The sequence below is a fragment of the Gymnodraco acuticeps genome, unplaced genomic scaffold (assembly GCF_902827175.1).
Source record: "Gymnodraco acuticeps unplaced genomic scaffold, fGymAcu1.1, whole genome shotgun sequence".
In the NCBI taxonomy this organism is placed as follows: domain Eukaryota; kingdom Metazoa; phylum Chordata; class Actinopteri; order Perciformes; family Bathydraconidae; genus Gymnodraco; species Gymnodraco acuticeps.
In genome coordinates, this window is record NW_022992333.1 from 32,297 (window position 1) to 44,814 (window position 12,518).

The following is a 12,518-nucleotide window of genomic DNA, read 5'->3' on the forward strand; positions in this document are numbered from 1 at the left end:
ACTGATATACACCTGAACATCAGCAGGAGAGGACTCTTTAAAGTAGAGACACTACATACTGATATACACCTGAACATCAGCAGGAGAGGACTCTTTAAAGTAGAGACCCTACATACTGATATACACCTGAACATCAGCAGGAGAGGACTCTTTAAAGTAGGGACACTACATACTGATATACACCTGAACATCAGCAGGAGAGGACTCTTTAAAGTAGAGACACTACATACTGATATACACCTGAACATCAGCAGGAGAGGACTCTTTAAAGTAGAGACACTACATACTGATATACACCTGAACATCAGCAGGAGAGGACTCTTTAAAGTAGAGACACTACATACTGATATACACCTGAACATCAGCAGGAGAGGACTCTTTAAAGTAGAGACACTACATACTGATATACACCTGGACATCAGCAGGAGAGGACTCTTTAAAGTAGAGACACTACATACTGATATACACCTGAACATCAGCAGGAGAGGACTCTTAAAGTAGAGACACTACATACTGATATACACCTGAACATCAGCAGGAGAGAACTCTTTAAAGTAGAGACACTACATACTGATATACACCTGAACATCAGCAGGAGAGGACTCTTTAAAGTAGAGACACTACATACTGATATACACCTGAACATCAGCAGGAGAGAACTCTTTAAAGTAGAGACACTACATACTGATGTACACCTGAACATCAGCAGGAGAGCACTCTTTAAAGTAGAGACACTACATACTGATATACACCTGAACATCAGCAGGAGAGGACTCTTTAAAGTAGAGACACTACATACTGATATACACCTGAACATCAGCAGGAGAGGACTCTTTAAAGTAGAGACACTACATACTGATATACACCTGAACATCAGCAGGAGAGGACTCTTTAAAGTAGAGACCCTACATACTGATATACACCTGAACATCAGCAGGAGAGGACTCTTTAAAGTAGAGACACTACATACTGATATACACCCTGAACATCAGCAGGAGAGGACTCTTTAAAGTAGAGACACTACATACTGATATACACCTGGACATCAGCAGGAGAGGACTCTTTAAAGTAGGGACACTACATACTGATATACACCTGAACATCAGCAGGAGAGGACTCTTTAAAGTAGAGACACTACATACTGATATACACCCTGAACATCAGCAGGAGAGGACTCTTTAAAGTAGAGACACTACATACTGATATACACCTGAACATCAGCAGGAGAGGACTCTTTAAAGTAGAGACACTACATACTGATATACACCTGAACATCAGCAGGAGAGGACTCTTTAAAGTAGAGACACTACATACTGATATACACCTGGACATCAGCAGGAGAGGACTCTTTAAAGTAGAGACACTACATACTGATATACACCTGAACATCAGCAGGAGAGGACTCTTTAAAGTAGAGACACTACATACTGATATACACCTGAACATCAGCAGGAGAGAACTCTTTAAAGTAGAGACACTACATACTGATATACACCTGAACATCAGCAGGAGAGGACTCTTTAAAGTAGAGACACTACATACTGATATACACCTGAACATCAGCAGGAGAGAACTCTTTAAAGTAGAGACACTACATACTGATGTACACCTGAACATCAGCAGGAGAGCACTCTTTAAAGTAGAGACACTACATACTGATATACACCTGAACATCAGCAGGAGAGGACTCTTTAAAGTAGAGACACTACATACTGATATACACCTGAACATCAGCAGGAGAGCACTCTTTAACATCAATCATGAAAAGCTGTTCATTATCAGAAACCATTTATTGCGCACATTGTAGAAGAGATCCCACAAATACAATGTGTATCAAATGGACATTAAAATAAACACTGTACAATATTATTTCCCAGATATTACTAACAATATATTTTAGTACTGTACACATATGAAAGCCCACAATGCACCATAACAACAGCAGGTAGATTAGTCAAAAGGAGAAATAAATCAAAGCCTGAGAATTCTCCTATTTCAGATTTCTCAATGAGGGTTTTTCAATCCTCGCACAGGACTCAGCTGTCAGCTTGACCTTTGGAAGTTTGAGGAGGTGTATTAATGTTTAACCTTATGTAAAACCCAAGTATTGCTCAATTTACATTCAATATGCCTTAGACAAACCTATTATTCATATATCAACATACAGAGCAATCAATCACACGGCTTTAACCTCTCTGCGCACCATCAGGGTCACAGATAACCTCTAGCATATTGATTTTGGAGTCAATATTATATATTTGGCAGCATCTCCAAATGTGTCAGTGCACTAAGAACCGTACATTCATTCTCTGTAAGGCACTGGATAAAGCACTTGTATTGCACAGTTTAAGGTGACGTCAGTGTTACAAAAGTTCATTTGTAATCCGTTTTTCATTTTGTGGTCGGACAGCAGCAGGTTCTCCTCAGGACACTTTACAACCTTTCCCTCCACCGTGACTCTTAACACCTGAATACAAACAAAAAACAAAAGCATAGTTAGAAAGAGATAGGAGGTATGAGCATGTAGAATTCATCAGTTTCTATAAATACTAGACTAGGAGGGTTTATTTTGTATAATATAAGGACAACATCAGATAACTGATATTATCTGAAATATCTTTGGGAATATTACACTTAAAACTAAGATAAGGCTTCCTGTGACTCGAGGTGGAACACGCCCTATTTGGGGTGTTCTATTTCCTGTAGTGTTATATAGGTTTATGTGCAGAATATGTCCCCTTTAAGTGAGTCACAATAGTACAGTGTAAAAGTACTCTTTTCCAAGTAAAAGTCCAAAAAGTCCTTAGCCTCTAAGTATTTTACAAGTTATCTTACATGCTGTGTATTGTGTATGTCACATTGCCCTATATTTTGTTGTTAATAATGTCTTTATGTTTAGGTCTCAAGGTGGATTTGGAGACCGACGAGTCTAATAAACCCGTAAAAAGACGGATTATACTGCTGTGGTTGTCGTTGGGAACCACTGGATAAGGTTATTTGTACATTCTGGATTCAAACTTTATATTTTCCATTGTTCCTGACTTACTCTCGTTGTCCTGTGTGGTGTTGACGGACTGCCTGGAGTTTGTCCTCAGGCCCAGTTTAGTCAGCATCCTATTGGACGGTGACTTCACGATGACCTTGTCGTCGTCCTCGTTCTCGTCTGTCCTGTTGCTCTCTGAGGGTTCGGAGCTGATAGGGTCCGTAAAGTTGGTATCCAAAATATCCCTCTTGGACAATTTCCTGCTGAAGAACTTCGACTTCCACCCGCCCCACCCCTTCTTGTCCTGCTTCTGGAGTCCGTTTGTATTCTTGAAGCTGTCTCCAGGATCCTCAGAGGGCAGGGGACTCAGACGGTCCATCCTCTCGCTGCTGGTCACTCGTGGTCTTCCAACTCCCATCTCATCAAGATCAGCCGGCAGAGCTAACACTCTCTTGGGTCCTGATGCTTGGAGAGACCCTGTTGGACGATTGATGTCCCCGAACGCCAGTGCGTATTTGGGGTTGTAGTACTTGTGTGCAGGAACCTTGATTGTAGCATTGCGCGCGTCCCCTATGCTGACCTGGAATCGGGAGATTGTCGCCGGTAGAGGCGGGCGTTTGGCAACCACTTTGGAGCGTAGGGTGGCGTTGATAGCAGGTTTGGTAACGTGGAACTCCTTGTAGAGATCCAGCTTCTCGGAGACGGCGTAAAGCTCTCGGAAATCCTGATCGAAGGAGTCCACCACCTGCCCCGTCATCACCGTGATCATGTTCCGGTCGATACGAGACGTACACCACGAGAAACTGAGACAGAGACAACAGTTATCAGCTAAAGCTAAACTTAACTAATGTGCAAAGAAAAGAAAAGGATAGTTTTGGTGAAAACTAAAAAGTACCATGGGGTCAGATTATCATTTTCCAAAGGGGGGGTTCGTTTAGCACGAAACACTTGAAATAACTAAAGGATAAGTTACAAAAGAAAGTAGAAAGAAAGTGAAAAACATTTCTGCTAAAAAGTTAGCAATGATTGAGAGTCAGAGCTCAACATTTCAGATGTGTGTATCTCACACTGCTCTGTCACTTTAATTCATGTATCTTTGCTTTTAAATGAAAAATGTCGGAGGTTGTTAATGGCTAAGAGAACAGACCCTTTGCTAAGGAGGATGGGTATGATGTGTCCGGCTCAATTACCTCCTGTTGGTGGTTCTGTCTCTCTTCATGACCGCCTCACTGCACATGATCCCTTTCATATTAAAAACACTCTGGGACACTTTACACAAGAGCTGTATAAGTGTTGAAGTCAGAACTCACCTGTAGGAGCCAAACGCCACTTTGTCCCCGTCGATGAGCATGTATTTATTACAGAGGGCGCCGGGCACTTTGCCGAAAGACAAACCCAAACCAACGCCCTGAAGAGTTCTGGTTCTGATGTTCTGCAGACACACAGCTTAGGGTTATATCAGGAGCATTACCTGTCTGTGCTACGTTCATCTCTTTATGTTAAAGCGCGTTAGGGTTAGTGTGGCGGCTATATTCCCATTGAATACGGCCGCTCTGAGGCTAAACTTCACTCATTGATGTGACGGGTATAAATAATAAAGTCTGTACTGAACTCAACGTTTTAAAGATATTTAATATTGTAACGCAAAATAATAAACAAACAGAATCATACGGCCAACAAAATATATCAGAGCTAAACTCAGCCCACTGGCATGCTACTAAACGTCCACATATTATAACATTTGATTCCAGTCTATTTCAATGTAAATACTGTTTTATTTAATTTATTTTTCTACTATATTTTTTATTATTTGACATTTGTTTTAATTATAGTGTTCTTAAAATAGTTCTCTATCTTTTTTAATTGTTGTTTTACTTGTATGTACTGTATGCACCATGACATGGTGATAAACCTGTTTGTAAACACACCAGGTGCCCTAAATACCAATAACCACACCCATGTGACAATTACCAGAAACAACAACAGGTGTGTGTGGCGTTAACAAATAATTAAGATAGTATAACTATACACACCGCAGCATTTTGGCTCCTACAGTTAGGGTTGAGCGTTATCTTGCTTGCTAACATCAAAGGTCGCCTACAGCTTTGTTTGTAACCATATTGCATTATTTGCAGCCAAGTGGGCTAACAGGCTGGACGTAGCAGCAGATCAACTCATGCTGAGAGTTTATTCAATGTGACTTTGTGGAAGAAACTGACCGCCAAGTGTTTTCAGATTTCACACATACATGATAATTGGGTCTTTGAAACTGTATGCCTCTTCTCTCTCCGATTGGTTCCTTCTTCATGATCTTAGATCCATATGATAATGGCTTCTTAGTCAAAGGTCCCTATCATACTGTTTTCATCAATATATCACAGGTCTCAGATATATCCAGAGCCTGTCTCTGATTGGCTGAAACACCAAGCAGATCATTGCAGCATTACCCATAATCCCCTCTGTTTCAGCCCTGTTTCCAAAGTGCTGATTCTCTGTCTGTTACTTTAGATGAAAATAAGGAGCCCCTCCCCACGCCCCTCTGAGAGACATTTGGTTACAAAGAACTCAATGGAGCTCTAGGAGGAGATTCAGGTGATAAGGGGGGGGAGGGGGGGGGGTTACCTTGGTTGCTGATTGGCTAATGGTTACACAAGACAAAACATCGTTATGACATCATAAAGTGGCCAAAATCTGATCAGCTCATTTTCAGACAGGTTTTTATAGAAATGGATCAAAAAGAGAGAGAATCTTTGTTCCTGAAACTTTCAGAGTCTCTTTACGCATAATAGGTGACCTTTAAGTAATTCTCAACAAAGTAACGATAGGACTCCCAATATTAATTAAAATGCTTTTATAGATTTAGAAAATAGTTGTATTGATTTAAATTGACATGCATCCGCTAAGAAAAGTAGTCCGTTGTTACCGTTTGAACTAACGTAGCAACGGCAGGAACTGCTTCCATAGCGGTATTGAGGAGCTTTTTGATTACAGATTTGAAAACATCGCTGCTTGCTTTAAAAGTAGCACAATTCATTAAGTCAAACCTTGGGAAGTATCTAGATATCCCTGCCCTAATGCCAAAGGAACTGCACACTGAATATGTGTCGCCGTCTGATGTCTATGTCTGGACCGCTGCGTAGAAAGGAGGGTTTCTGCCCCGTTACTTCTCCGCTGTTTTCTTTCTGCAGATGTGAGCGTCCTTAACAACGGTTAATAAGTCCTTGACAGCGGTCTGTCTGTTCTGGATTAACAACGTGTCACGTGTTCTGAATTGACCAATCAGAATCGAGTATTCAACTAAGCCATGTAATAAGGTGTGTTCTCACCCGGAGGTGCTGTGCTCCGATCTGCAGCCGGTGGCAGATATCCAGGAAGTGCGGCGTGGCTTGGTTCTCCAACAGGATGTAGACGGGAACAGAGCGACGAGAGGCGGCGTCCATCAGGTCCTGAAGGATCTGCACGTCTGTCAGCATGTCCATCACGATCGCTATCACCTGCAGGAGGAAAGGAAGTGATCAATCTGAGAAAATCCCTCTGACTTAAGTAACCAGAGTCTTGAATATTAATCTCAATAATTGATTATATTGTACAATGAAAACGTTTCAGACTTTTCCACATGTTATGTTGCAGCCTTGTCCTCAAACTGTTCAAATTAAATGTTTCCCTCATCAATATGTACTTAATATCCGAAAGTGCAATGCAAGGGGAAATTAAGATGTTTTGATATTTGTTCAAATATATTAGAATGAAAGTGACATCTCATCACGTATGTATATGCCTCCATCACGACATACTTTATGTTGCCATGCCGTGTATACATTGATTAAAGAAGTAGGATTTATGTGTATTTATAATGTTTACATTATTACATCATTTAATGGTCCTAATATTATTTTAAATTGTATTGTTATTATTACCAAAGTCAATGTCGTATCTTTAGAGATTTCAAAAAATGTAAATAAAAACACATGAAATTGTTCGCGCTGTCTTTTTACCTAAACTGGCAGGAAGTGAAACTCCTTCTGTATTAACCACAGAGGAAGAAGCCTGAGCTCTGACTCCCATCCATGTCACGTTGGGCTAAGAAAGAACTAAATGCTTTCAGACAGGATGTTTTATTGCAGAGCTCACAGAGTTAGCTGCTGAGATCCGTTTAATCCCTGCGCTGTGTTCCCGTCAGGCTGACACACCACAGACCCAGCTTTACCACAACAAAAGGAGATCAGCTGAGGAATGAAGGACTTAAATGTGTCTTCAGAAATGTTTCCCCACAGCGGGTCAGGTCACAGGGCTATAGAGGCTTGTTCTTTGCTTTGACAAAATAAAGACAAGTCCAAGTAGTTGTGTGGGAAGGCAAAACCAGACAGACGTCCAAATGACCACTAATACTGACAACGATAGTAATTCAGTGCAATGACGGACATCTCCTCGTCTCACTGTGCTGGGTATTTAGATTGATGTTTTGCTTTTATTGTTATTCATGCACCATATATCAATCAATCAATCAATCAATCAATCATCAATGAATCAATGAATCAATCATCAATCAATCAATCAATCATCAATGAATCAATCAATCAATCAAGCAATGTTAATCTATATAGCTCAATATCACACATGTTACATTTGTCTCAGTGGACTTCACAGTGTGTACAGAATATCAGTACGACACCCTCTGTCCTTAGACCCTCTGTCCTCAGACCCTCTGTCCTTAGACCCTCTGTCCTCAGACTCTCTGTCCTCAGACCCTCTGTCCTCAGACCCTCTGTCCTTCTGTCCTCAGACTCTCTGTCCTCAGACCCTCTGTCCTCAGACCCTCTGTCCTCAGACCCTCTGTCCTCAGACCCTCTGTCCTTAGACCCTCTGTCCTCAGACTCTCTGTCCTCAGACCCTCTGTCCTCAGACCCTCTGTCCTTAGACCCTCTGTCCTCAGACCCTCTGTCCTCAGACCCTCTGTCCTCAGACCCTCTGTCCTTAGACCCTCTGTCCTCAGACCCTCTGTCCTCAGACCCTCTGTCCTCAGACCCTCTGTCCTCAGATCCTCTGTCCTCAGACCCTCTGTCCTTAGACCCTCTGTCCTCAGACTCTCTGTCCTCAGCCCCTCTGTCCTCAGACCCTCTGTCCTCAGACCCTCTGTCCTCTGACCCTCTGTCCTTAGACCCTCTGTCCTCAGACCCTCTGTCCTCAGACCCTCTGTCCTCAGACCCTCTGTCCTCAGACTCTCTGTCCTCAGACCCTCTGTCCTCAGACCCTCTGTCCTCAGACCCTCTGTCCTCAGACCCTCTGTCCTTAGACCCTCTGTCCTCAGACCCTCTGTCCTCAGACCCTCTGTCCTCAGACCTTCTGTCCTTAGACCTTCTGTCCTTAGACCCTCTGTCCTTAGACCCTCTGTCCTTAGACCCTCTGTCCTTAGACCTTCTGTCCTTAGACCCTCTGTCCTTAGACCCTCTGTCCTTAGACCCTCTGTCCTTAGACCCTCACATCGTACAAGGAAACACTTCCAGAGAAAACACACAGTTTAAAGGGAACATGGAGAAACCTCCCATTTTATATTAATGAATGTCAAAAACGGTCAACTCCAATCCAAGCCCCCTGAACGCCCCCAAGAGGCTGACATGTTCATTACAAACATGTTAATATGATAAGCCTTAGTGGTTCAAGTATGTCACCACCAAAGAGAAGAGGCATCAACATTACAAAAGGAGAAACTCCATAAGGAAGGAACACAGGGATTTTAGCCTTTGCAGACCATTTACATGCACTAAAGCTCATAGAACTACAGGAGAGGGAACACATATTGGTGTTGGCCTTATTGTAGTACTTTCATTCATGCATGTAACCAAAGTGTTTGACAGGCAGATACAGTAGATGTCTAAAAGTGGAATTGTTTAGACAGAAGATAATAATAATAAATGTTATTTATAAAGCACTTCTCCTGGGGCTCAAAGCACTTTACAAGCCGGTAGAGAACAATAACAGCAAAGTGCTAAGCTAGGTGGACAAAGGGCGAGGCGTTAGTGGATCAGGAGTTGAAGGCAAGAGTGAAACGATTAGGGCTTTTTGAATGATGTGAGAGTTGGAAGACGTGGCTCATGCATGTTATATATAATACACGTTATATGATGTTTCAGATACAAGAGAGAAAAAGGGAGAATGTTCTTTCAAAACATGTTGGGACGTGTTCAGCTCACAGGAGGGAGGGTTACTCCACTGTTCTCTGGGAAGCTAAGTGGAACACATGCCTCTTCAGATCAAACGTCCCTCTGTCCTGCGGTTTCCACAGAGAGGAGAAACCTGACACAAGTTTTGACTTGAACATTATCTAAGAATGAAGATGATTAGGTTTGATCCAGCAGAACTGGTTGTGTTGTTTTCAGAATGTGTTTCTATTCTGAGAAATCTCCTGGTCTTTCTGATAAGATACAAGGTGTGCTGCATTCCACAGGTGCATCTCTATTTCACTTTGACTTTGACTGACAACCTTGGAAACACCCGTACACATTTACAAATGGGGTATGATATGGAGTTAGAGGCCCTTTTTAGAGTTAGATTGTGTATTATTATTATGTAGGCCTTGTAACTCATTCAGCAGCACTTACAATGGTACGACTGGCTTGCAGTGAATATATCTGCACCTTCCTTGTTGTTTCAAAGTTTGAAACGTTATAGTTGTTGCACTTATTGCAAGTCATTGTGGATAAAAGCGTCAGCCAAATATAATGTAATGTAGGTTTTATGTGCATGTAAATGGTCTGCAAAGGCTCGTTTCTCTCTCTCACACACTCCCCCCCCCCCCCCCCCCCCCCCTGCCTGAAGCGACTACATTGGACTCCTTTGTTTACTTCTGGAACATAGTGACATCACTTTGTAACACTCGCACTTATATTGGCTCGTGGTCAAACACATTGTACCTGATAGGCTAAGGGGCGGGACATCTCCAAGTGGTTGACCAATCACAAGGCAGTATGATCAAAATAAAGAGCTTTTTGAACATTGAAACATGTCCCTATAGAGGCACAACATACAGATATCAACCTGAACAGAAGCATATTAAAGTGGGCTGCCAGTTCTTCTGGTTTATTATAAATGTTTACAAAAGGAAGTGTACTAATGGTCAAGGTCAAAGGTCAAAGTCAACTTTATTGTCAATCTCAAAATATGTTTGTACACACAGAAAGATCAAAATACTATTTCCCACAGTCCCGAGGTATAAAATACTCACACATTAAAATACAAGAACTCTCAATAATTTACAAAAAAAATACAAAATATTGTGCCACATTCCTGCAGTATGACCAACATGGGGAAGTCATAATACAGATGTGTGCTACTGACAGATGTGCGGACAGCTCTTTATGTTTAATTCTGCTTCAGGCCCTTCCAATGCAAGAGAAGGACAGCAGGGAGAGAGAACACGAGGAAACAAAAGAAGTTTATAAATAGGAAACAGAAAGTGTACAGGGAGGGGATTCCTGAGAAGCGTTTTGACAGAAGCGCGTCTGTGTTGAGGTCTGTGTTGACCGTGTGTTTAAAGAGGCATGTGAGTCGTCAGTGCGGGAAAGATGACTCAGCTCTGGCGCTCCATGACTAAACATTACGACGGAGAGTCAAACACACAGAGCCTCTTCAGAGTCTTTGTTTCTGCGTGAGGAGGAATTATTCACTCGTGCACTCCGCCTTTAATCGACTGACTGAAACCCCTGTTTCCTTAAAGAACAGGGTCTCAACAAGTTAATGTAAGATGTTAAAAAACCCTTTAAGACCAACAACAAGTCAAACGTTTACTGTAATATCCATTTGACTTGTCGTACTTTATATAAAGGATCATTATTATGAGAGTCCTGGACACTTTCGTACATGACTGTATTGTGTACACAGGTCGGCCTCCCTACGGGCCGATCACGCAGACTGCGTGGGGCCTCACCTCGGAGGGGGCCTTAACTTGTGGAGGGAGCATCATCTGAAGCGCAAATGCGGCGCACCTACAGCCACAGACGGACATATATGTCCATCATTTAATTGACTAATCGACCATGTTCTGTGAGTGGTCGATAACTACTCAAATCTAGCAGTTAGTGATTTAAAAACATCCCTGGAATTGATGATTTTAATCTATAAGAGAGGTTTCATTCTCATGACTGATCTGTTCAGTCCAATGTCAATAATGGAGTCCGGCCACACTTCACTGAACATGTGTTACTATAATCAGATGACCCTCTCTTGTCCTGTCCTCTCTACATCAATGCTTCATCACAAAAGATAAAGCAGTCCTCCAGCAAAGAGACGCTGCAAAGTTGTTTTACTATCATGTATGCGCCACGACATCAAGTCACTTCCTCAGCGTCAACCCACCTGGTGATAAACCTGATTCTGAATCATTATTAATATATCGATATGCTCCTGTCCCCCTCACCTTGCTGGCCTCCTGGATCATCTTCCTCACGACCATCTTGATGTGAGGTCCGTTCTCTTTAGGCGGGTGTGTGTGCACTGCCACGCGCGTCACTCCCTTGAAGAGCCCCCCGCTGGGCCAGCCGATATCCAGCGGCGGAACATCCGTGTCCGACATCTCGGGCCAATAAGTGGATTGGAGCCCTGAATCATGGTCTGTCGGATCCGGAGTACTGCTACTTTCCTCCGGATTCAAATCGTATATTTTGAAGGTGTTTAGCAGCAGCTTCACCTCCCTCGCGGACAGGAAATCGGTGATTTTGTCCTCTTTGAGTCGCATTTTGAAGGCTCCGTCGCCATTCCTCAGCAGCTCCTCGATGGCGGATCGTTTGCGCTTCGCTGTAGTAAAACTCCGGGTTGTTCTCCGGGACATCGGCTCCGATGTGGCCGTCCTCCATGCACGTAAGCTGGGACTCGGCCATGGCTGAGGGTCGGTCCTCCTCCCTGGAGCTCAGGTGTGTTAATGTTGATGCCTCACCTGGGCTGTTCGACGCCCGGACAGGTGAGGTAAAGCTGGGGAAACTTTGTTCTTACCTGTCCGGCTGGGAGAGAGGTGGTGCTCCCGGGAAACTCAATGCTGCCTTCAGGTGCAAATGGAAAAACAGCAACTCTTGGGAGAAAATTACTGAATGGAAAGGAGGAAACCTGAATGATTGATATTATATCTGGGAACTTTTTACGCATTTTATGGAAAATTAGGATATGTTTAAAATATTAAGCGAACAAGGAAAACCTTTTTGACTTTTTTATGATGATTGTTATTATCAAAATAAATTTACTTTTTATTATTTTTATAATTTTCTTTTTTATTATCATTATTTAAATTGTGTTTACTTTTTTTATTTTAGTTGTCATATTAAATAATACTTATTATCAGTAGGAGTACAATAATGACTTTTTATGCTTTTTGTTATTGTTGTTGCTGTTATAATTTTAATTGCATTTAACTATTTTTTTGTTTATTTGTATTATAAAGTTATTATTATTAGTACAATTGTTTTTAATATTATTATTGTTGTTGTATTTTTTTTTGTATTTTTTGTTTTATCTAGATCATTTGTATTACATAATTATTATTATCAGT

At 42.0% G+C, this 12,518-nt stretch overlaps 1 pseudogene; it reads right to left on the minus strand.

Annotated features, from left to right (window-relative positions):
- Positions 1–1,771: 1,771 nt before the first annotated feature.
- Positions 1,772–12,016, minus strand: LOC117541425 (annotated as a pseudogene).
- Positions 12,017–12,518: the final 502 nt, after the last annotated feature.